The following is a 25,198-nucleotide window of genomic DNA, read 5'->3' as shown; positions in this document are numbered from 1 at the left end:
GTGAAGTGATTATCCAAAGAATATATATACATGACCCATGGACACAGAAAACAGTGTGGTAATGGCCAAAGGAAAGGGAGGTGGAGTTGGTTGATGCGGGCAAAAAGAGAGAAATCTGTTAGTGTTGACAATAAAAATGAAGAAAAAGTTTTTTTCGTCTGTAAAATGTGCATAATAGTAGTATCTATTTCCTTACTTGGTGGTGAGAAAATAATGTCATTCATGTAACATGTTTAGCTTGGAGCTTACCATATTAGCAATGTTGAACATGTGTTAGCTGCTTTTTGAAGGCTTGCTTCAGATCTCACACATTCCTGATGACAGAGATGGACTAGAATCTGGGAATTCTAACTCTAAGAGTCCCGTTCTTACTAATAAACTACTGTTCTTGAGGGTCTTGGAGGAAAACTAGAAGGACATTTTTTGTGTGTGTAGGGGAAAAGAGTGGATCACTTGCTTTAATCCTGGGTCTGTATATGTCCAATACATTCACTCATGTGTTCTTAGTCAGTCACCGACAGCCTGGGTTAGGCACTGTGCTGAGTACTGGCCATAGTGAAATCTAATTGTGGCATAGTCTTTGTACACAGTGAGCTCATATCTAGTGGGTGAGACAGGTATGTAAAAATTAATGTGCCAGGCATTTGATACATTTTTGGCAAATGATAAAAGCAAGTATAAGGTGCTCTGCCATGCAAAAGGAAGAAAGCACTTAAATGTCCAGAGACAATGGCAAAATTATGCCTGAGCTAGATAGACAAAATGATGAAGAAAAGACATTACAAATGGCAGGAATGATGTGTACAGAGGAAAGAATTGTGAGAAAACAGGACATAACGAGGGCATTCAGATGCTTCTGTGCAACTGGTGCCCAGTGGGAGTCTGAGGAAAAGGCTAGGAATCAGATTGCAAACAGATTGTATGTCATGTTAGGGAATATATGTTTTTACTTTTAAAAATATTAAAACATATTTGAATTACAGTTTATGTTCCATATTATTCTGTATTAGTTTCATATGTACAACAAAGTGGTTAAAAATTATGCACTTTACAGAGTGGTTCCCTGCTCCTTCAAGTACCCACCTGGCCAATTCATAGTTACCTCGATATTACTGAACTATGTTCCCCGTGCTGTAATTTACATCTCATGATTATTCTCTAACTACCAATTTGTACTGCTTAATCTCTTCATCTTTTTCATCCAGTCACCCTACCCTAACCCCTCTGACAGCTGTCAGTCTGTTTCCAGTATCTATGAGACTGTTTCTATCTCATTTTTTAGTTTACTTTGTTCATTAGATTATACATATAAGTGAAATCATATGCTATTTGACTTTCTCTGACTGACTTACATGAGGATTGGAGGACACTATTCCCAAAAACAGACTTTAGATTCTCCTATCTTTTAAGCAAGAGAAACTAAGAATAGGATTTAAACCATAACAGGGGCCATGAGAAGGAGACCTAGATGTGTGAGGAATTTGGGAGACATTTTGGAGGATAGGCTACTGGAAGTGAAGAGTAACTGAGAGGGAGAAAGCTGGGGTGTCTTCCAGGTTTCTGCTTGGGTGGTGGGGGCGTGGTTGTTCATTATTAGCACCAGGAGAAGTCTAGCAGGACTTTGAAACCATTGGTCTGGTGTTCTGGAGAGAGACCTGGGATGACAAAAGGAATGTGAATGATGAAGAAGTAGTCAGGAGTTGAAGACTCAGCTGTGGGATAAATGGATGGCCTGGGAGGATGAGCATGAGGAAATTTTCTTTGCCTGTATTTGCAGAGGTCAGGAGGTTTCACTGCATGAGTGAGAGTCTCTGAATAAAGCTCCTCTAAGAACCACAGTTCCAGCATTTCAATGGGTTCACACGCACATCTGACTGGCGACTCCTGTGTAATTGGGAAGTTTTTACACAGCCAGTAGGTGACCTCAGCTTCCTCTTTCCAACTGCTCACCCTCTGCCATACCATTGCTCATCAGCTGCTGAACTGAGTCAAGGAGAGGAGAGGGAAGGCAAAAGTCCACTTGGCTGCATGTAAAAGGCCCCGAGTTTATTGGGACTGGAGATGAATCTATTAAACTGTTGGCTATCATGATATTGCACTGCTATTTTTGAATTTGTGTTGCCTTTCTAAGACATTATGGATGGTGAAAAATTAACAGTTTAACTGTTAATTTTTCTTTGTGTGAATCATAGTTTTTAAAATTTAGATTTTAAAAAGTTTTGACTACTACCCCTCCCCAGGTCTTTTCTCTAGAAAGCTGCTTACAGACTGAATAGCTCCCTGATATTTAACTCAGAAGAATTTCCCTTTTCAGTTCAGAATTTTATTAGCAATTCTTGTACTAAGAGGAGTCAAGAAATGAGGCACTTCTCACATTGTCCTTGAAGCTGCTTGTGAATAATAGCCTACATCACCTCTGCTCTCTGCCCACAACATAAGCAATCAGACAAGAAGGCAGAGGAGAAAGTAAAGAATTGCTGAATGAGCCAGGAGAGCTGAATGGTGTAAAGAAGTAAAAATGCAAGGTAGGAAACATGGTTGTGTAAGGGGAAATGTTTGAGTAGATTAATTACTCAACAAACAGAGAATAAGCCAGATTTCCTGGTTCAAAGACAAGGAGAACAACAGGAGAGTATTTTGAAATCTTTGGCATAAGATTAAGGACATTTCTGCCAAAGAATGAGGTAGCTAAATAAATTAGGGGTCATGATTTTAGGCTGATGCATAATAGACTAAGGGGCTTACTGGGCTTCCACGTCCCCTTACTATTACTCTTTGTGATTCATGCTGCCTCTTTTTGCTGGGAGGGAAAACTGGCTCTCCAAATACTTTCTTTCTCCATTATTAAGCTGCTTTCAAGGCACTCCAACTGGGGTTTTCGGTTTGTGGGGGTGAGCAGGCAGGAGAAGGTACTAAGCAAGACTAGAAAAGTCAAAGTGATCAAACTAATTCCAAACAGGTGGCCTAATAGGAAGTGTCTTGGGGAAAAAAAATGACTGCATTTCTTTGTGGGAAGGCTGTGTGTTGTGTATGTTGCTATACACAGGTAGACAACATATATGAAAACATCTTCTAATTTGAAAGCATAGCACTTGCCTATCGGAGAACTCATCTAAGACTCTCAAGAGTGGGAAAACGCTTAAAATGAAAGTTGGTAGGGCTTTAATGCTGTGCTGGCTGAGTATTTTGAAGTGAGAGTAAGAAACAAAGAATATACCAGCCTAGGAGTTCACAAGAGGTGAACTCCAGCCTAGGTGTAATAGCCTAGGTGTAACAAGAGGTCTACAAGAGGGCACACCATACTGTCTACCCAGAGAAAACCAAGCCCTTTGTGCTGGGGCACTAGTCCAGGGAGTGACGGATGCTTTGTGCACTGAGGCTCAGTCAGTCGTTCCTGTCCCTGGGCCTGGCTGCTTCTGGGGCCTATGAGGTAACTAACTGGCTTCAGGAAAGCTGTCAAGTCTGGTCTTTTGTTTTAGCATCTTTAGAGGTGGTGACACCAGATCTGATGAGCTTCAGAAAGGCAAGCTTTATGTTTTTATGTTTCTTATTAAGGTTTATTAGAACTAAGTAGAAAGGTGCTCTTTAATCCTAACTAGGAATGACAGAGCTGCGACATGTTTATTTCTTTTTACTGTACTTTTTCCATTATAATTTATCACCCTTATACTCCTCTCCTCCCTCCTGTCCCACAACTTACCATACTGTTGTTCATGTCCATGAGTCCTTTTTCTTTTTTGCTCAATCCCTCCACTCCCTAACCTCCTCTACTACTAGTTGTTATCTGCTGTCCATCTATGAGTTTGTCTCTATTTTGCTTGTTAGTTCAGTTTGTTCATTAGGTTCCACATATGAGTGAAATTATATGATATTTGCCTTTATCTGACTGGCTTATTTCACATAGTGTAATGTTCTCCAGGTCTACCCATACTGTCTCAAAGGGAAAAAAATATCTTCTTTTTTACGGCCAAGTAGTATTCCCTTGTGTAAATGTCCTTTAGTTGTTTTATCCACTCATCTACTGATGGACACTTGGGTTGCTTTCATATCTTGGTGATTATAAATAATACTGCAGTGAACACAGGGGTGCTTATGCTCTTTAGAATTAGTATCTGAGGTTTCTTTGGATAAATTCCCAGAAGTGGAATTGCTAGGTGACAAGGCAGTAACATTTTTAAGTTTTGGGTTCTGTCCGTACTACTTTCCACAGTGGCTGCACTAATTTGCATTCCCACTAACAGTGCACTAGGGTTCCCCTTTCTCCACATCCTTGCCAGAACTTGTTTGTTGATATATGATACTCGTATTTATGACCGATGTAAGGTGATATCTCATTGTTGTTTTAATTTTCATTTCTGTGATGATTCGTAATATTGAGCATCTTTTCATATGTCTATTGGCCATCTGTATATCCTGTTTGCAGAAGTGACTGTTCAGGTCCTTTGCCCATTTTTTAATTGGATGTTTTTGGTGTTGAGTTTTCTAAGTTCTTTATAAATTTTGAATATTAACCCCATATCAGATATATAAGTGAATATGTTCTCCCATTCAGTGGGTTGTCTTTTTATTTTGTTGATAGTTTCCTTTGCTATCCAGAAACTTTTAGTTTGATGTAGTCCCATTTTTTGTTTTTTTGTTTGTTTCTCTTATCTGAAGTGACATATCCAATAAAATATTGCTATGAGCTATGCCTACAATTTTACTGCCTATGTTTTCTTCTAGGATTTTTATGGTTTTGGTTCTAACATTTAAGTCTTTAATCCATTTTAAATTTATTGTATGTGTTATAAGAAGGTGATCTACTTTCATTTTTCTGCAATGTCTGCCCAATTTTCCCAACACCATTTATGGAATAAACTATCTTTAGCCCATTGTATGTGCTTGCTTCCTCTGGCTGATATTGACTCTAAAGGTGTGGGTTTATTTTTGGAGTCTCTATTCTGTTTCATTGATCTATGTATCTGTTTTATGCTAGTACCATGCTGTTTTGATTACTATGACTATATAATATAGTTTGTTAAATATAAATAATAAAAGTACAACAGAATAACTTCAACTCTACAAAACATTCTTAGAAGGTTAATTCATGCATTACTGCCATTAAGATAGGAATAAAGTGGAAGGTGTTATGTTCTGGCCTCAACCTTCTTTGCTTTGTTTTTAAACAAATAGTTCAAGGAATCTTTCCAATCTATTTTTTAAACAAATAGTTTCAGCGACAATCTTCTCTTCTCCCCACTTCCAGTATTAAGCCCAGCACTAGTGAGACTAAACCAGTGGCTTCATTCTGATGATTTCTGAGAACACGCTTCAATTTGGTGGTGGTGTCGATGTGTGGTTCCATTCTGGACTTGATAGGGGTGTGATGTATTCACACTGTCTTTTCAGTTAGATATTTCACGGACTGTTCTAAGGACCAGCTTACATTCCTACCATAGATTCTTTGGGTTGAGATGTTAATACATAAGAATTTGTAGAATCAGAATAAGAAATGCAAAGTATTTTGCTAGGTGTTTCTTCTCCACTACATATGCTAGGTAGAGAAGTCCTAAAATTACCCTAGATAGATGAAAATCTCCACATACAGGACCCTCTGCCCTCCATTTATAAACCATGGATAGCTAAGTTTTGTTATACTCAGCGCTTCATTTTTATTTTTTAACATAATAAAAACTTACTGATATATAGATTTATTAAGCCATTCATTTAACAAATGCCTAGGAGGGGCACAATACCAAACTGAGCACTGTAGCGAATACAAAAGAAGTGATAATCCCTGTCCTTGAGAAGTCTATTGAGTGGGCATGAAAATACTTCATTTAGTGGCTAGAGAACACCGGTCAGTGCAATAGAAGTGTGATACTGTGGGAAGAGATGAAGGGAAGTCTCATGGAACAAAGTGAGTTTTGAATCAACCTTTCTTATGCTTTTTTCAAGTTTCTTTATGTATAAATTATTATTCAGTCACTTTATCTTTAATAATTCTAATTTTTGTTACATATAACTCATTACTCTATTGTATTATGTTGTATTATATTTCATTTTTAAATCCTTACCTGAGAATATGTTGTTTATTGATTTTAGAGAGAAAACAAGAGAGAAAGAGAGAGACATCAATGTGAGAGAGGAATATGAATATGAGAGAGAAACATCTATCGGTTTCCTGATGTATGTGTCCCAACCAGGGATCAAACCAGCAGTGTAGGCATGTGCCCTGACTGGGAAATGAACCCACAACCTTTTGGTGCAAGGCATGATGCTCCAACCAACAGAGCAAACTGGATAAGGCTATTTTATTTTATTTTTGAAAGATATTTCTAAAAGGTCTCTAATTAGAGCCTGAGTTATTTTTCTAATTCACTTCTCAAAAAAACTACACTTTACATTCAATATTATTTTATATTCATTTCAGGTGTACAGCATAGTGGTTAGCCAATCACATACTTTACAAAGTGCCCCCCTGATATTTCTAGCACCCAAATGGCACCATATATAGTTATTACATTTTTATTGACTATATTTCCTTAGCTGTACTTTATATCTCCATGACTATTTTATGACTACCAATCTGTACTTCTCAAACCCCTCACCCTTTTTACCCAGTCCCCTAATACCCCTACTCTCTGACAATCATCAGTCTGTTTTCTGTATCTATGAGACTGTTTCTGTTTTGTTTGGTCTTTTTGGTGTTCTTCAGAGTTTACATATAAGTGAAATCACATGGCATTTTTCTTCCTCTGACTGACTTTTTCACTTAGCATAACACCCTCTAGGTCCATCCATGCTGTCACAAATGGTAAGATTTAATTGTTTTTATGGCTGAGTAATATTCCATTGTATGTATGTACCACCACTTTTTTACCCATATTGATGGGTACACTGCACTGAATATAGGTATGCATATATTCTTTGAATTAGTGCTCTATGTTTCTTTGGATATGTACCCAGAAATGGTACACAAAACAATTCCATTTTTAATTTTTTGAGGACCCTGCATACTGTTTTCCACTGTGCCTGCACCAGTCTGCATTCCCACCAACAGTGCACAAGGGTTCTCTTTTCTCCACATCCTCACTATACTTGTTTGTTCATTTATTGATGATAGTCATTCTGACAGGTGGGAGGTGATACATGTTGGGGTTTAGTGATACATTTCTCGGATGTTGGGTCATGTCGAGCATCTTTTGACATATCTATTGTCCATTTGTATATCCTCTTTGAAAAAGTATCTATTCAGGTCCTTTGCCCATTTTTAATTGAATCTTTTGTTTGTTTGGTGTTGAGTAGCAGGAGTTCTTTACAAATTTTGGATATTAAGTCCTTATCAGATATATCATTGGCAAACATATTCTTCCATTCAGTTTGTTATCTTTTTATTTTGTTGATAGTTTCCTTCCCTGTGCAAAAATTTTAGTTTGATGTAGTTCTATTTATGTTTTTTTTTTTGTTTTCCTTGACTGGGAAGATATATCAGAAAAATATTACTAAGAGAAATATTGTTGTTTATTGATTTTAGAAAGACAGCATATGATTTTACTGCCTACATTGTCTTCTAGTAATTTTATGCTTTTGGATCTTACAATTAGGTCTTTAACCCACTTTGAGTTTATCTTGTATATGGTGTAATAAGGTGGTTTAATTTCATTTTTTTGCTTGTATCTGTTCAATTTTTCCAACACTGTTTATTAAATAAGCTGTCTTTACCACATATCATTGTCTTCTCTCTCAAATGTTAGTTGACTATATAGGTGTGGGTTTATTTCTGGGCTTTATATTCTGTTCCATTGATCTATATGTCTGTTTTAATGCAAGTATCAGACTGATTTGAAAACTATTGCCTTGTAGTATAGTTTGATATCAGGTGGTATATACCTCCAAGTTTGTTCTTTCCAAAATTATGGTGGTTATGTGGGGCCTTATATGGTTCCATATAAATTTTTGGATTATTTGTTTTAGTTCTGTGGAATACACCATTAGTATTTTTATAGGTTTGCATTTAATTTATAGATTGCTTTGGGTACTATGGACATATTTCTCATGTAAATTCTGCTTATCTATGGACACAGTTTATGCTTCCCTTTATTTGGTCTTTTTATATTCCTTTTTTCAGTGCCTTATAATTTTCTAAGTACAGTTTGTTTACCTTCTTGGTTAAATTTATTTCTAGGTGTTTTATTTTTTATGATGCAATTGTAAATAAGATTTTTTATTAGTTTCTCTTTCTGATAGTTTGTTATTGGTGTATAAAAATGCAAACAATTTCTGGACATTTATTTTTTTATCCTGCTACTTTGATGAATTTATTTATCAGTTCTAAGAAATTTTTAGCAAAATCTTTAGAATTCTCTCTACATAGTATCATGTCATCTGCAATATAATGACAGTTTTACTTCCTCCTTTTCAATTTGAATGCCTTTTATTTAGTTAGATTTAATGTGACTGCTGTGGCAAGGAATTCCAGTACTATGTTCAGTATGAGTGGTGAATATGAACATACATGTTTGTTCCCATTCTTAATGCTTTAAGTTTTTTCCTCATTTAGAATGATGTTGGCTGTGAGATTGTCATGTGCCAAGCTTGCCTCCACAGAATAAATCCCACTTGATCATGGTGTATGATGTTTTTAATATATTTCTGGATTTGGTGTACTAAAATTTTGTTGAGAATTTCTTCATCTATATACATCAGGGATATTGGCCTATGATTGTACCAGTGATTTTTCCATTGTACTGTCTTTATCTGATTTTGAAATTAGGATAATATTGGACTTGTAAAATAAGCTTAAGAGTCTTCTTTCCTCTTAAATTTTTTGGAATAGTTTCAGACAGATAGGTGCTAGTTTATTTGAATATTTGCTAAAAATCACCTGGGAATCCATCTTGTCCAAGACTTAAGAATGTTGGAAGTTTTCTATTACTGCTTTGGTTTTATTAGTTGTAATTTGTCTGTTCAGATTTTTCTGTTTCTTCTTCACTCAGTTTGGGAGATTTTATGATTTCTATGAATTTATACATTCCTTCCAGATTGTCCTATTTGTTAGCATATAGTTATTTGTAATATTTTCTTAAAATTCTTTGTGTTTCTTTAGTGTCATTTGTTAATTCTCCTCTTTTGCTTCTGATTTTTTTATTTGTATCCTTTTTCTTTTGTCCTGATGACCCTGGTTAAAGGTTCATCAAAGTTCTTTGTATTTTCAAGAACCACCTCTTGGTTTTATTGATTTATTGTATTGTTTTTTTAAACACTATATTTCATTTATTTCTGCTTTGAAATTTATTATTTCCTTGCTTCTGCTCACTTTGGGCTTTTTTTGTTCTTTTTCTAGTCCTTTTACATGTAAGGTTAGATTGTTTATTTGAGTTTTATAATTCTTTCTTGAAATAGGCTTGTAATGCCATGACTTTCTCTCTTAAGACTTATTTTGCTATGTCCCATAGATTTTGGATTGCTGTGTTTTTATTTTTATTTGTCTCAAGGTATGTTTTGATTTTTTTTCTTTTACTTTATTCATTGTTTAGTACTATGTTATTTAGCCTCCATATGTTTGTATGTTGTTCAGGTTTTTTTTTTTTCATTTAGTTGTTTTCTAATTTTATACCATTGTGATCAGGGAAGATGCTTGATATGATTTCAGTCTTCTTAAATTTATGGAGACTTACTTTGTTTCCTAACATGTGATCTGTCCTAGAAAATGTTCCATGTGCACTTGGAAATTATTTATATTGGTATAATCATTATTTTGACGCTATAGCTGCTAGATCACTTGCCTCCATTTTATTTAATTCTTTTTCAGGAGATTTTTCTTATTTTTTAAATTTGAGTCTTATTTCTTTGTCTCCCCATTTTGGTTGCTTCTCTGTGTTTGCTTCTATGCATTATGTGGATGTGTTATGTCTCCTAGTCTTGGTAGGTTAGTCTTATGTAGTAAGTGTCCTGTGGGACTCGGTGGCAGAGTCTCTTTGATCACTTGAGCTGGGTGCTCCAGGAGTATCCCTTGTGTGAGTTATGTGGACCATTTTCCTGCACTTGATTCTTGATTGCTGTTGGCCCATCCATAAATGAAGTCAACTCTCAGGCTCACTGACTTTGAGGATTGACTCGACCACAGTCCATGAGCTACTGTGTGGGTACTGACCACAGGAAGTGGAATTCACCTCATCAGGGTCTCATGACAGCCAAGATCTTCTTTTAAATGTACTGGTTGTAGAGCCAATTGGGTCCTGCTCTGACTTTCTCTGAAGTCCACCACAGGGTGTGCTGGTTCTGGGACCTTTGGGGAGAGACTTTGGTGCAAGTCAATACAAATGCTGCCTTTGTCTGGCCCTGAGCAACCTATTTGGAACTACAAAGGAATGCAGTTAGTGGTCTTCTAGGTTTGGGTGCGCGTGGGAATGGCCAAGCTGTGTACCAAGGGCAAGTCAGCAAAAAGCCCGAAGCACTTGAGATCCATTTCTATATACCTCCACCTGTTCGCTGCTCTCAGTGAGTCACCAGGTAGAGGTGTGTAGTGTTTACCAGACGGATACAAGTTCAAACTTGGTGTCATTGATGAATCTGAAGCCACTCAGGAAAAGTCCAAGGGTTTTTTGGACAACTGCCACCTGCCAGGTACTTGAAGAAAGGCTGGGTCTCAGGGAATCACCAAGAGAAGACCAGCAGAGTTTATTAGGACTAAAGAGACTAAGATTTGGTTGTGTGAAGGAAGGTCTCTGCACCGTTCAAGCATGTGAGGAAAAATGACCCCATCCTAGAGCCACACAACACGGTCTGTCCTGGATTCTGCTCAGTCCTGGAGAGTGCAAGCTTGAGTGGGACTAGTTTGCCGAGAGTCAGGACTAATAGTCTCTTTTGAGGAGGTGTTGGGAAGATATGAGGAATGCACCTCAGAACCACAAAGCTCAGTCTTTGACAACTTAGAGTCCACTGAACCTCTACAGCCCGGGCCCAGTAGCTGACTCCTCCACAGGGCATGAGCTCTACATGATGGGGCAAAGTAGGGTAGGAAATGTGGGGCAATTGCTTTCCCACAGACTGATGCCATCTGAAGGTGAATGTTTGACCCACAAAAGGTGACATCTGTGGTGTGGAAGAGGGACTCAGCACAGAGACCCTGTCAGCTGTTCCTTCAGTTCTCTCTCCAGAACCACACAACCAAGTTTCCCCTTGCATGACTCTAATCTGCTCAAGCCATGCTCTCTTGCCCCGGGTGAGAGTCTGGGAACGAGATTTTTTTCACTGTTCCTTCTTTAAAAGTGCATCAGGGTTTCCCCAGAAATTAGGCAGAATTCTCACTGATTTTCACAAGCCAGATGTTATGTGGGCTCCTCGCTTCTAAGGGAGAACCTTTGCAACTGAGACATTCCTCCAGATTCTCAGCCACTCTCCATGGGTGTGGGGCAAGTCCTTTTTGCATCTTTGGTGTTTCTACCATTCTAGATGTGGCTTCTCTTATAAATCTTTGGTTGTAAGACTTCTGTTCAGCTAGTCTTCAGTTGGTTATTCAGGTTCATTGTTCTATATTTTACTTGTAATTCCAGTTTGGTCCTGGAAGAAGGTGAGTGTAACTTCCATCCTCTCAGCTGCCATCTTAGGTCTCTGTGTCTTGAATTGACTTTTGGGGAATGTACTGGAATTAAATGGTAGAAATAAAAGAGTTAGGGAGAAAAATATTAAAGTACAGACTGTGTAGGATTTTTATAGGTTTTTTGCAGGCAGTATAGAATTTCCTTTTTTCCCCAGAGGCTGCGGCTATCCAGGTTGTAAGGATCATCCCATTTACCTTATAATCTATAGTCTTCACACTTCCACAGCCACCAAGGCTTCTGTCAGTTATACTGACATAGCTTTATTCTAGCCATTCTCCAATTTGCACCCCATCTGTGGTTGCCCACGTTGCCTCTCCTTCCTCATGGTGAAGAACTAGACTGGCATTTGCCTTCCCCTTTATTCCTTCAAAGAAAGGCTGGTAAGTTTAGAAAGTCAGGATTCTTGCATTGTCAAGCACAGTGCTCTCCAACAGTTACAAGACTTCTGGTGGGCAATATGAGTAATTTCTGCAACTTCTGAACAGCTTATTTGAGCCACATTCATGATATTGTATAACTCAAAGGTAATGTTGCTTCTTATATATCATGCTTCATGTGAGCTGAAGTGCCACTTCCTTGAGGATATCTCTCCCGTAGATCCATGTGCTCTTTTTCTCTTAACTGTGGTTCAACAATCCTGATTAGTAATTATGTAATGTGTCCATTTGGTCACCAGATTAGTGTATTACTCTCCCACTGGAATGTAAGCTACATGAGTCAGGAACATAATTTGCTTTGTTCACCACTATATACTGAGACTCTAGCCTATGTACAAAAATAAATGTTTGATGGTTGGATGAATAAATTTTAAATTAAAGCACAAGGGGGTACAGGTGCACATTCTTAGAAATTAGGACACCTAGCCTCTCCTTGGGTATCTTAGCATGGGCAGGGAGGTCTTCTGGCTGCTGACCCTGAAATTACCCATAGGATATCCAAGAAAGTAGTTGAGGGAGAATGCTTGCTGTCACAGACTGGAGAAAAGGCATCCCTGTGCCCTCCGAATGAACTCAGTAGGCCCTTGAAAATGTCATCCCAGCTGTTTCAGAGGCGTTGCCTTGTCTGTGATTACATGTTGCATGCCTCTAGCATTGTCACAGAAATTTATTTTATTGCAACATATATTTTCTATTAGGGATGGGAAAATAAGCTCAGAAAATCAAATTTATGTTTAGAATATTTCCAAAGGGAAATAAATTTCTTTTATTTTATGTTTTCAGTTTCTTAGTGACTCTTGACCTGGAGATTTCAGGATGTCATTTCAATTAATCTTTGTAACATCTCTGTGGAGTAATATCTCTGCTTTCATGTGCCCATTTGATAGAGGAGAGATGGAAGGCTGTATCAGAGCAAATGGGTAATAGAGCTGGTGTTTGATCAAGTCATAAAAAGCTTGCATTCTCTAATATGTATTTGGGTGCTACTTCCATTCTGATACATATATACAGGATGTGGCACAAATAAGTTTACAGTTTGTAGGGAAATTAATATAGTAATTAATATAAAATCATACAGAATAAGCTGTGTTTTGTGGATTCGCAACTGTAAGCCTATTTGTGCCTCACCCTGTACAGTCCATATGTGTTTCTTATTTAATGCTACATCCTCATGAAGTGAATACAATTATTATGCCCATCTTACAAGTGATGGCACTGAGGCTCAGAGAGGTTAGGAAACTTTTCAAGATTACACAGCTAGTTATTAGCATAAGAGGACACTAGCTTTCATTAGCTTACAGACCTGAGCCACTGCACATTACTCTTTTGACACAATCCAAGAAATGCCCTGTATGGACCATTCAATGTGGAGGCATTGTGGGACTAGTTAATTGTGTGCCTTGCAAATTGCCCATCAAAACTGCAGTTGAAAGCTGACAAGTTTTTTTCTATTATTATGCAACAGCTTTTTTGTCCTTATACTTTGGAGTGTTCTTTCTTCTGACAGTCCCAAATCAGTAAATTAATCTGTTTTGTCCAAGGGGGAAATCTTACATTTCCACTAATAGCAGACTTCTGGCAAATGAACTACTTCAGTTTTCATCCTTTCACTTTTATTGCTTCTGCAATGTACAGGGAGAAGGTGAACTGAGGCAGTATACCCTTATGTTTTTATTTCAGTCAAAATCTATCTTGTACCGATAATAAAAAAGGGGAATTTAAGTGATCCAAATCAGTTCTCTATATAATAAATTCATTACTTATTTGTATGGGGAAATATAATCTATAGGTAAGGTCTGTAAACCAGATGCCCATGTGAATTTTGTGCTCATTGGTCTTGACCCACTCTGTCCATGACTTTTCTATGTGTTGTCCCAGGAGGTGAGCCCAGCATCCCTCTGTTCACACCTCCATATTCTATCTTCTTATCTGAGATACTTTAGCTTCCATCTTCATCTGGTTCTTTTAGAATGAACTCAAGCTTGGTTTGATCTCTTCAAACATTAATTTGTAAGGGTTCTTGTCTGTACCTGGAGTATGAATTTCTCCTGAAGATTTTTGTTCGATTAACCCTTTTGACTTCTGTCTTCTGCTGTTGCCATAAAGTGAAATTGTGTGCCCTAATTTCAACACCTCTGAATTTAATGTTTGCCTTTTAGCCATTAAGGCCAAACCCGAGATCCAGTTAGTTTTTAAACATATTTATTTTTATTTTTAAATTAATATTTGACATACAATATTGTATTAGCTACAGGTGTACAATCCTGTATTACATATTATAAGCTATGAAGTGATTGCACCAATAAATCTGGTACCCATTTGACACCATATATAGTTGTTTCGAGATTATTGACTATATTCCCTGTGCTGTACTTTACCTCCCCATGACTATTGTGTAACTACCAATTTGTACTTCCGAATTCCTTCGTCATTTTTACTCATCCTCTCAAACCCCCTTCCCTCTGGCAACCTTCAAAATGCTCTGTGTATCTATTACCCTATTTCTGTTCTGCTTGTTCATTGTTTTTTATGTTTTACACATAAGTGAAACCTTATGGCATCTGTCTTTCTTTGACTTATTTCACTTAGCTTAATACCCTTTTGGTGTATCCACATTGTTGCAGATGGCAAGAATTCATTCTTTATGGCTGAATGATGTTCCATTATATGTACCATTTCTTTATCTCTTCATCTATTGATGAACACTTGGATTGCTTCCTATATAAAATGCTGCAATTAAACATAGGAATGTATATGTCTTTTTGATTTGGTGTTTTGAAGGGTTTTTTTTTTTTGGATAAATGCCCAGAAACAGGGTTGCTGGGTTTTTTGTCTCTTGTTATAGCATTTGTTTAAAGTTTATTTTGCCTAGTATGAGTATTGCTACCCTAGCTCTTTTAGTTGTTTGTTTCCATTTTCATAAAACATTTTTCACCCCTTTGCTTTCAGTCTGTGTGTGTCTTTCAATCTGAAGTCTTTTGGAGACAGCATATGTAAGAGTCTTATTTTGTTATCTATTAAGTTACTGAATGTCTTTTGACTGGAGCATTTAAACCACTTGCATTTAAAATAATTGTTGATATATATTAATTGCCATTTTATTTCTCACATTTTTTATCCTTTTTTTGTTCTTCTTAAAGAAGACCCTTTAACATCTCGTGAAATATTGGTCTGGTGGTGATTAACTTATTGTGAGGTACAGGGCACAGTGAGGTCAGATGCTGCTTGATTGTGAGATTTTAGGAAAGTTTGAAACAGGAGTCAAGAGAGGCAGTTTTTATGGAAAAGGAACTGGAAACAGCTAAAATGGGCAGTCAAGTTGGGTGGGGTGGGGTTTCAGCGCATCACCAGGGTGGGGCAAACAGTGTGAGCCAGGTTGCTGGAGTTTTAGATATGGCATCTGCCTGCCGATTCTGTGGAGGGAGGACTCAGAAAATGAATAATGACCTCTGCCGGCACTCTTTTCTGGGAGAAAGCTGTCCCTTCAACTCTTGCCCTGATTCCAGACAATTCAGCTTCTCCTTCTATATCCCTTGTGCCTTTTGAGCTGCTGGCCCAGTGCTGGGGCTCAGAGTGAGTGAGTCTGAGTAAATTCCTGTGTGGGCCCTTCAAGAGGAACTCCCTGTAACTTCAGAAGCCCTCTTTCTCACTCAGCCACAATCCCTGCTGGTTTTTACAGCCAGGATTTGTGGGCGCTTCTCTTCCTGGCACTGGAACCCTGGGCTAAGGGACCTGGTGTGTGGCTGGGACCCCACACTCCTTAGTGGGAACTTCTGCAGCAGAGATACCTCTCTCAACTTTTATCTGCCTCATGGGTGTGGGACTAGAGTCTATACCCCTCCTACCTTCTTTGTATCCTTAGTTGCAGGACTTCAGTTCTGCTACATTTCAGGTGGTTCTGAATGATGGTTGTTCTGTAGTTTAGTTGTAATATTGATGTGGTCATGAAGGATTCTACTATGTTTGCCTGAACTGCCATCTTGACTGGAAAGTCAAGATCCAGCTAGTTTTATCAGCTGTTTTATTACACTCCAAATCAGCAATACACCTTGCTCCAGTCCTTAATAACAGGACATTGCTGTCTCTCATTCTGATAGCAGACGTTGTTTAGTCTTGGAGAAGAGGAAACAGAAAAATGCTTTTATAGTTTCATTTACTAAAATACTTTAAATACAAACATCTGAATGGAATAGGTGGTCTAGAAACCCATTGACTATATATACTTCATCACATTTGAAATACAGATGGCCCTGGCCAGGTGGCTGCACAGTTGGTTGAAGCATTGTCCCGTAAACCTAAACAATTGCAGGTTTGAGTCCCTGGTCAGGTTGCATACAGGAGTCAAGCGATCACTGTTTCTCTCACGTTGATCTCTCAATCTCTCTCTCTCTTCCTCTCTCCCTAAAATCAATAAACATATCATGGGGTGAGGATTTAAGAAATTTAAAAATACATGGATGCTAGGTATATTGTCAACTGAACAGAAAAAAAATCCTCAAGTTTTATCTTTATTTCACAAAATGCTCCAAAATAAATTTCAGGTAGATTGCATAGAACCATGATCACATAAAATAACTTGAAGACAATATATGCAAATATTTAATTTTGAGTGAAAAATACTTCAAAATATGGCCCTGGCTGGTGTAGCTTGGTGGATTGAGGGTGGGCCTGTGAACCAAGGGATTGCAGTTCTATTCCCAGTCAGGGCACATGCCTGGGTTGCAGGCCAGTTCCTAGCAGGGGACCCACAAGAGGCAACCATACATTGACATTTCTTTCCTTCTCTCCTTCCCTTCCCATCTAAAGATAAATAAATAAAATCTTTAAAAATACTTCAAAATATGAAAACGTGATATCAAAAAGAAAATATAAATACCTTTGTATTTATAGAATACAAAATTTATGTAAACTAAAAAATCATAATTTAGAAAACTCATATTTAGTAGTTGACAAAGGGATTGATTATATGTGTGTGTGTAAGATGTGCATCTGTTTGCATGCATTTTATAAATCAGTAAGAAAATTGTAGAGACACAGTCGAGAAAAATAGAACAAGACCCAAAGAGGTAATTAATGAAAGGAAGAGAATAAATTGTTAATAAGTTTTTGTTCAATCAATCTCACTGGAATTAAATACAAAATAAAGAGCAGTGATAATTAAGTAGTATATACTAAAGAAATAAAACAAAACTCCAGGCCAGCAAGATTGCAGAGAAACGAGACTTTTCTCTAACAGCTGAAATATAAATTAGAAAACCTTTCTAGAAAGCAATTTAGCAAAACACAAAAGAAATGAAAACACTCTGATCCAATAATCCACAGGTGGCAAACACAAGGCCCACGGGCCAAATCCAGCCCTCCACCTTGTTTTATCCGGCCTGGCACCTTGTTTCTACCTGGCGGCAGCACCAAGCTCTCACTTAATTGATAAGGAGTAGTTACATTTATACAGTCCTAAGATTACATTCGGCCCCTTCAAGGCAACGGCAAAGTTGATGTGGCCCCAGGTGAAAATGAGTTTGACATCCCTGCAATAATCCTACTCCTAATCTATACTAAGCTAAGTGGTCAGATAAATATGTAAAAGTGTGTCTCTTACAAAGTTTATATGCTATAAATCCTAAATACATGCTAATGCCCAATATTGGGGAAATAACATATATTTTATAGAATATTATATAATCTTTAAAAAATTTTTAAAGTATTTAAACACCCAAAATTTTCCTGATAGGATGTTAAACCAACAGGGTAGAATACAAAATTTTGCATTATACATTATGGTCCAAATGTTCCAATTTTAAAGATACATAAATATATTGATATAGAAACACCCACATGTGTAAGTGATTGGAGGACTATCCATTAAAATATACAAATGGTGACATTTATTATTATGAATAATTTTAATTGTCATCTTTAGATTTGTCCCCTAAAATTTTGGTAGCAAATGTGTTACTATTATCATTAGAAAAGTAATAAACATTATTAAAATATGTACCACATGACCTTTTTCTGAGTCAGACGAAGAGGAAGGTGCCTTCCTTCCCTCACTTGTAACTCGGGGCTCGGGGCTCGGGGGCTCGAGGAGGCCGTTTGAGAAGCAGGGATGTGGATCTGCAGGGGCAGATCACCCCACTGCGTTTGCAGACCCCACGAGGCCAGCGGAAATGAAGGGGTGATTGTGGTCAGCACCAAACCAGATGAAAATACCACACAGCTCCGTTCCTCTCTGAGAAATTTCTGGGTCCAGACGTTGCTGATCGTGCAGACCTACTCTCCTAAAAGTTATCCCAGACGGAAAGCAGATATCCTACCTTTTCAACTGTAGTTATTTTTTGTTTTTTTACAAAGCACTTATGCCCTGCACTTAGTTGCTTGTTTTGCTGGCACTCTCTTACACCAGCCTGGGAGCTTTGCTGGGGCGAGCTTGTGCCCTCTGTCCGAGTCATGCTCTCAGCATATTTGCTGAGCGAATGTGCAAATGAGTGAACTTGGAAACTGAACTAGAGAAAAGAATGCAGACTTGGACAAGCTTCCCACTACTGGTTTTTGTTTCTGACTGTAAGTTTTACTTGACTATGTGGATTCTTTCTCTTTTTCTCTCAGAGTTTACTTAAATGGACTCTGCCTGTTGACCATTCGGTTTCACTTTGTACTTAAAATCACAATTTATGAGAATCTCCGGAAAAAGAAAAAAAGATGAGAGGCAATTGAGTACAGTGGTCAAGAGGGTGGGCTCAGGCGTTACAGCTCCTGGTGTGGAAATGGGCTCCTCCCTGTGCTAGCTCTTTGATCTTGGGCAGGCAGCTAGACCTATCTGTACTTTGGCTTTTTCATCTGTCCTACAGTGATAACAATAGTATGTACCTCATGGGGTGCTGTGAGGGTTAAGTGATTATTAGACATAATATACTTAGCACATTGTTTGCCACAAATACAAGTGCCATATAAGTAGTAACTATTATTTTTTATTCCCTAAAAAGCAGCAGCTATCCTCTTCAGTTAACCATAGCTATAGAATTGGGTTTTTTAAATTTCTATAATCCTCCCAGTGTTTTCTATACAAACCATGCATAGATAATGAACTTGATGTCTTCATAAAGCTTAAAACATTGTAGCAATTATTTTAAGATCTCTCATCTGTTTCTGATTTAGTTAATAATCATAATGAAAAAATAATAAAAAGTGTCCTTTAAAAATACTTCTGATATTGCAGATGTCAAACACCAATTAGCACAAAACTTCAGTCCAAGACCTGTAGTATTCTTCTCATTTAACACTTTGCAATTATTTTATGATTTTTGTTTCTAGACTATGAACTCTTTGAAAGAATTTTTCCTTACATCTCTCACCTAGTTGTATACCTCTTCATGAATATTTTACTGACATACAAATATTTATTAAGTGGATAATTAGATCTTTTCTCCTTTCGTTTCAAACTTAGGGAACACTGAGTGGTGATATCCTTACTTCTTTCTTCATAAAGGTGTCTGTGATATATTGCTAGATTTCCTCTTGTGATTTCATCCTTATTTTTCTATTCCCAAACAGTGGCAACAAAAAGAGAACCCACCGGGAGACTGCCTGGTGATCACTGGGCACCCCCTCCAGCAGCATAACTGCTGGTCACTTAGCTACACAGTCACACACCCAGTGAGGTTCTGAACGAGATGACTAATTCCTTCTATCTTACACTGAGTCATGTGCTAAACTTTAAAAAACATTATTGTTATTTGATGATGATGATGATGCCCTTCTCTTATGTAGGGCTAAAGAGCTTATACAGGGTCCTATATACATTGTCTCATTTCTTCCTACAATAGGTTTATATTTTTATTGCTATTTTATATGTGGAAATTTTAGGATTGGGAGGAGAAAGGGTTACTTTAGGACATGCCATATGCTTTGCAGACATTACCTCATTCAACCTCATAGTAGCCCTTAAATTAGGCAATAATATTTCTATTTTACAAACACAAATCTAAGGTCCAGAGATGTTAACATTGCTAACTGATATATGATACAATTGACATTCAAACTCTTGGTTTGTCTGGCAGCAAAACTCTATGCTCTTTGCATTACATTGTAACCTTCATTTAGTAGAGTCTACTTCTTATGACTTGAGCCACTGTTTTTTTTCTCAGCTTTACTGAGGTATAATTGACAAATAAAAATTGTATATATAAATGACACAAAACATTATCTCTTGCCTTTAATAACATTGATTTTGGAGAAGTTTAGATTTCTTCCCCCAGTGATTTGATATGTGCATACACTGTGAAGTGGTTACCACAGTCAAGCTAATTTACACATCCATTACCTCACATAGTTACCATTTTTATGTATGTATAAGTAAGAACACCTACATTTACTCTTTTAGCAAATTTCCAATAAACAGTGTAGTGTCATTAACTATAGTCACCATGCTGTACATTACAGCCTGGTAACGTAACTCATACCTGGAGGTTTGTACCCTTTGATCAGCATGCCCTGCCTCCCAGTCCCTGGCAACCAGGGCTCCCTCTGCTCTGAGCTCAGGAAGTCCTTGTCCACCGCCAGTGACACTCAGATCCGGACCTGCCATGACTCCAGAGGACATCACCAGACAGCCTTTCTTTGCCTTGTCCTTCCCACAAAGAACTCACACTTTGCTTTCCCAGTCTTCTGTTGCTGGGGTAAGCGTGGAGAATGCAGACTTCCACTGTCTCAAACCAAGGCAATGATTTGGGACAGGGCTGAACGCATTAGCATTCTTATTCTTTCCCTGGCTCATTCTTTCTAAACTCACTTCCTCTGTGCAAAATGCCCTAGAAAACTAAGAGCACAAATTTGGCAGCTGAGCTGGCTTAGAAAGCAGAGAGCAATGGCTGCTGCTGTTGCTGATACTCTGACTTTCATTTCAAGTATGTTTGCTACAAAAATTCAAAAAACGACCCATTTGATTAGATGTGTGGTGGTGTAAATACACTATGGAGAATCTTGTAAAGAAAGAATAAGCTTCTGACAAACAATCTGACCTTTGTATACTAATAGCCCTTGTTGGAAGGTGGAAACTCCAGAGCTCACTTTTGGGTCAAGGAGTTGCTGCTCGACATGCTCAGAAAATTCATTTTCCTTGCAGGTTTTTCCTTTCAAGTCACGTTTTACTGCCGGGGTTACTCAGCGAAGTAATAAGTATAGAAATGCAAAGCTCTTTTCTTATTACATTCTATTGATCTGATTGCAGTGTCATTAATTGAAAGACTAGAAAAATGTGATGGAGAGTTCAACTCAAGATTCCACATTCATTTTGGCCCAGATCTGTTGGCAGAAAGCTGCTTGATGCTGACTGAACGAAGCCTTTGGTCTGACATGAATTATTTTCTCTTTGTCAGTTTTCGTAAGAGCATTCAGTCCTAATGAGATTTACAATGTAAAATTTTAAACTATTCCTACTCTTAAAGAAAAAATCAAAACTCAGGATGCTTATTTGTAGAGCTGAAAATAATTCATTTTGTAACTCCTATAGATTACATATATGTGACATTTAAAAATTTTTGACAGAAACAAGTTCTGCCTCAAAAATAAGGAAAGGGACATTTTGCTCTTCACTTTAGGCAATTTCACACAGAATGTTGTAGTTGTGAAACATATTTTATTCATCACCATTATGTCCATCTAATTTCAGTGCTGTGTGGAATTTCAGAGGCTAGTATATGGTTAGGGATTGTTTGCTTTAGTTATTTTCTTCTGGGACTGTTTGACCTACTATCTCTTGAATTCCTCCCCCTGCATTTAAATTAACTTAAGAATTTTGTACAGGTACAGATATGCCCATGTATTCATTTAGTAAGTGTACTCTAATATGAAAAATTTAGAAGGATTTTATAAAATATTCTAATATTCTAATATTCTATGTGAATGGGAAAATTCCTGGGCTTGGAAAAGAACATAGCAGATTATGTTTAATTGGTTGGCAAAGCTGGGCTTGTCTTCTTGCTTTCTAGTTATACTTTAATGAGCTGTATTATTTTTGTTGTATTTATTATTTTAAATATTTGAAGACTGGAGTGAATGGAGGAAATAATCAAATTTAAAGCACATGTAAATGACACAAAACAATATCCCTTGACTTTAATAAGCATTGTTTTTTGGAGAAGTTTAGGAATTTAGAACACATTACTAATAACACATGTCCTGCCAAATACTTTGCTCATATCTATGGTGTATGAATTGTCTTTTTCCAGGTAGGATTTCTTCTCCTGATCATGCTTTTGGGTGGCAGAGTAAGTCACTTGTGGGAACAATGGCAGTGAGCAAATTGCCTTGCAGCATGACCTCCTGGGAATGTGCTGGATGCTTCTGGGGGCAGCTGCAAAGACTGGTTACTGGTTCAGGGTCCACCTGGCAGCCCTTTGGCTGGTGAGACCCGTGGACTGCTCCCCCTGATCATCAGCTCCTCTCAGGGCGGGAAGTCTGCTTCTCCATGAGGAGTGGACACTGGGCGTCAGTGCACAAGCAGCCTTCCCCTGGTATTTTATCTAAAAATACGCACACAGTGAGGCAGGCGTGTGCTCCTGCCTCGACGTGTAGGAGCTTGCGCCTGTTTCTTACCACGCCGGTCTGAATTCTGGAGTGAGTGAGGAATCAAACTATCCCAGAAGCCCTGCCAGTGTTTCTGGCTTGCCATTGTCTCTGCTTCTTCGTTGCCTTTGAATGGGACCCTCGATGCAGAGGCTTGGTCGGCGCCAGCGGGATCCTGGACCGGACAGCGGCGCCGGCTCCGTTCTGGTGCGTCCGGGAGGCGCAGAGCCCCCGGCAGGGGCCGCTCTGGGCGTGGCGCCCTCTGCAGTCTCCGCTGCGGCTGCGCCCCCCTTGGGGACAGCCAAAGCGACAACAGGGCTGTGAGACGCCTCGGCAGCTAGTGAGCACCGTTTCTTCTCTCCCGTTCATCGCGATTAGGAGTCTCCTCTTTCTTAACGACAGGGTTTGATGGGGGGTTTTGAGCCTCCTCCTCCACCCCGGCTTTATCTTCAGAGGGAACGGCTCGTTTATGCTGATTTCTCCCACCTTTCTTGCCTGTGAAGAAGGACTGATAGACTCGCACCCTGGTCCGTGTAATCTAGGGTTTGGGCTCTCTTGATGGGGTTTTCTCTTAAATGTCATTTCCAAATTTCTTAGCTTCTATAGTCGCCGCAGAAGTTAAAGAGGGTAAAATTTGAGCCATTTTGTCTAGGGAGCAAGAAAACAGAAATTGCTCTTTGAAGAGCAAGTCCCCAGAAGAAGAATAAATAACAGCGAGAAATAAGGTGATACTGCTGTTCAGCCCGGGCTGCGGCGGGGCTGTAAGGACAGGTCTGCAGGTGAAACTTGCTGTCTTATTTAGAGAGCTAGAACGATGTTAACCTTTAAGACAGTCTTCATACCTTATTTGAGAATAATTTCAATGTAACAAGAAGTGCTGAGGAGAGAAATACAGCTTTTCAAGCATGAGAAAAGAGGAACAAAAATCACAGATAATGTTATTCCCTTTTAAATTCCAAAGTGAAAAGTAAGATCAGCTGTTACTAACATATTCCTTTTTCTTCTTCTGCACTCAAGTTAACAATATTTTTATGTCCCTGAAAACTGAAAGGCAAAGCATTGTCTTTCAAAAGGGTTGATTTTTTGAGCTTTCTGTAAAATTGATAAAATAATATTTTATGTTGTTTCCGATTGTCAGTGCAGAACACATCCAATGCAGGTTACTGCAGATGTACCCAATGGGAGCTGGTACACACGTGTCCAGTCACAAACACACACGCAAATGCACACACACGCGTGTGCACACACACACAAAGTCCAAAACAAATCCACTGAAAGGTACCCAAAATCCAGAATTAAATTTAAAACAAAATAATGCATTTCCTATAGAGGAGAACTGATCTTATATGTTTCTTTATAGATGAATACTTTCCTTTTTCATGATTATTTCATTAGTTTCTTTCACAAAAGCTACTGAAATGGACAAAGAACTATACCATATAATTAATTTAAGTTCTAGTGGCAGTTGATTAAAATGGAGTATGGATCAAATGTATCATAAACTCTTACTTGTAGCCCAGTGTTACCTTTTATTTCAGTTAATACATTTCATTTTATTCCCGATGATGCCAAAGGAACATGTATGTCCATTAATACTATCTAATTATGCTGCTGGATACATTAATAACCTATGATGTTACATAGATTTGAGAGGCAAACAGAAATATATATTTTTTAAAAACAGTGAAAAGTGCCCTTATTGGTAGCAAGCAAGTTGGGTGACCCAGGTGCTAAAGTATTTACATGTCTTTCTACCTTTGTTGCTTTAGAGCATCGAGGGTCTGGGCTGCTGTTCAGCCACTGCTGACAAATTGGTAGTTGTCGTATCTGTTATAGGCTCCTTAGATCAGAAATGCATGCAGGCATGGGTCTTCATTCAAACACCGAGGAACGCACACTCACTTATTTCAACAGGCAGAAAGAGTTTTCATACTAACAGAGGTGCAATGGAGATAGGACATAAAACAGGAGAGGGGTGGGGAGAGGGAGAGAGGGAGGGACAGAGAGAGGGAGAGGGAGAGGGGGAGAGAGGTTGAGAGAGAGAGATGGCTGGCAGCAAGTATACCCCTGCAAATAGTTCTAAAATGCATTTGCAAATGCAGAAGCCTTCAGAAACATACAGCAACTCAGACACCCCTTTTATTTCTGCTCTGCAGGATGCCTCCATCCAGATTATGCGCAGAAACGGAAAAGGTGAGAGCCCTGCCATTTTAGCTCAGAATTCATCTGATTTCCTTTTTTCCCCCCTGCCTCATATTCCTCAGTCCATTGTTCCTGCATCCGGTAGCAGCTGCCCCTGCTCTTGAATGCAAGTGTCACAGCAGGAGCAGAAAGAGGGTGTTGAGGGAAGGCAATGTCAAAGCCATGGTTGTCTATTGTTTCTTTGCTTTCACTGCTCTGCTTTTTTTTTTTTTTTTTTTTTTGAGGCTTTTCCTTACTAGTGAGCTCTCTGTCCAGGAGGAGGGAGAAAATTGGAAAATTCCAAGAGTTCATAGGGAAGTAGAGTGAAGCCTTAAAAAAAGAAAATAATGTACACACACACACACACACACACACACACACACACTGTTTTGATAAACAGCTCCGCAGTACAGTCCATGAAAAATCAGGACA

This window comes from Artibeus jamaicensis, unplaced genomic scaffold (assembly GCF_021234435.1).
Source record: "Artibeus jamaicensis isolate MK-2021 breed Jamaican fruit bat unplaced genomic scaffold, CSHL_Jam_final contig_601, whole genome shotgun sequence".
In the NCBI taxonomy this organism is placed as follows: Eukaryota; Metazoa; Chordata; class Mammalia; order Chiroptera; family Phyllostomidae; genus Artibeus; species Artibeus jamaicensis.
Note: the sequence above shows the minus strand (reverse complement) of the source record.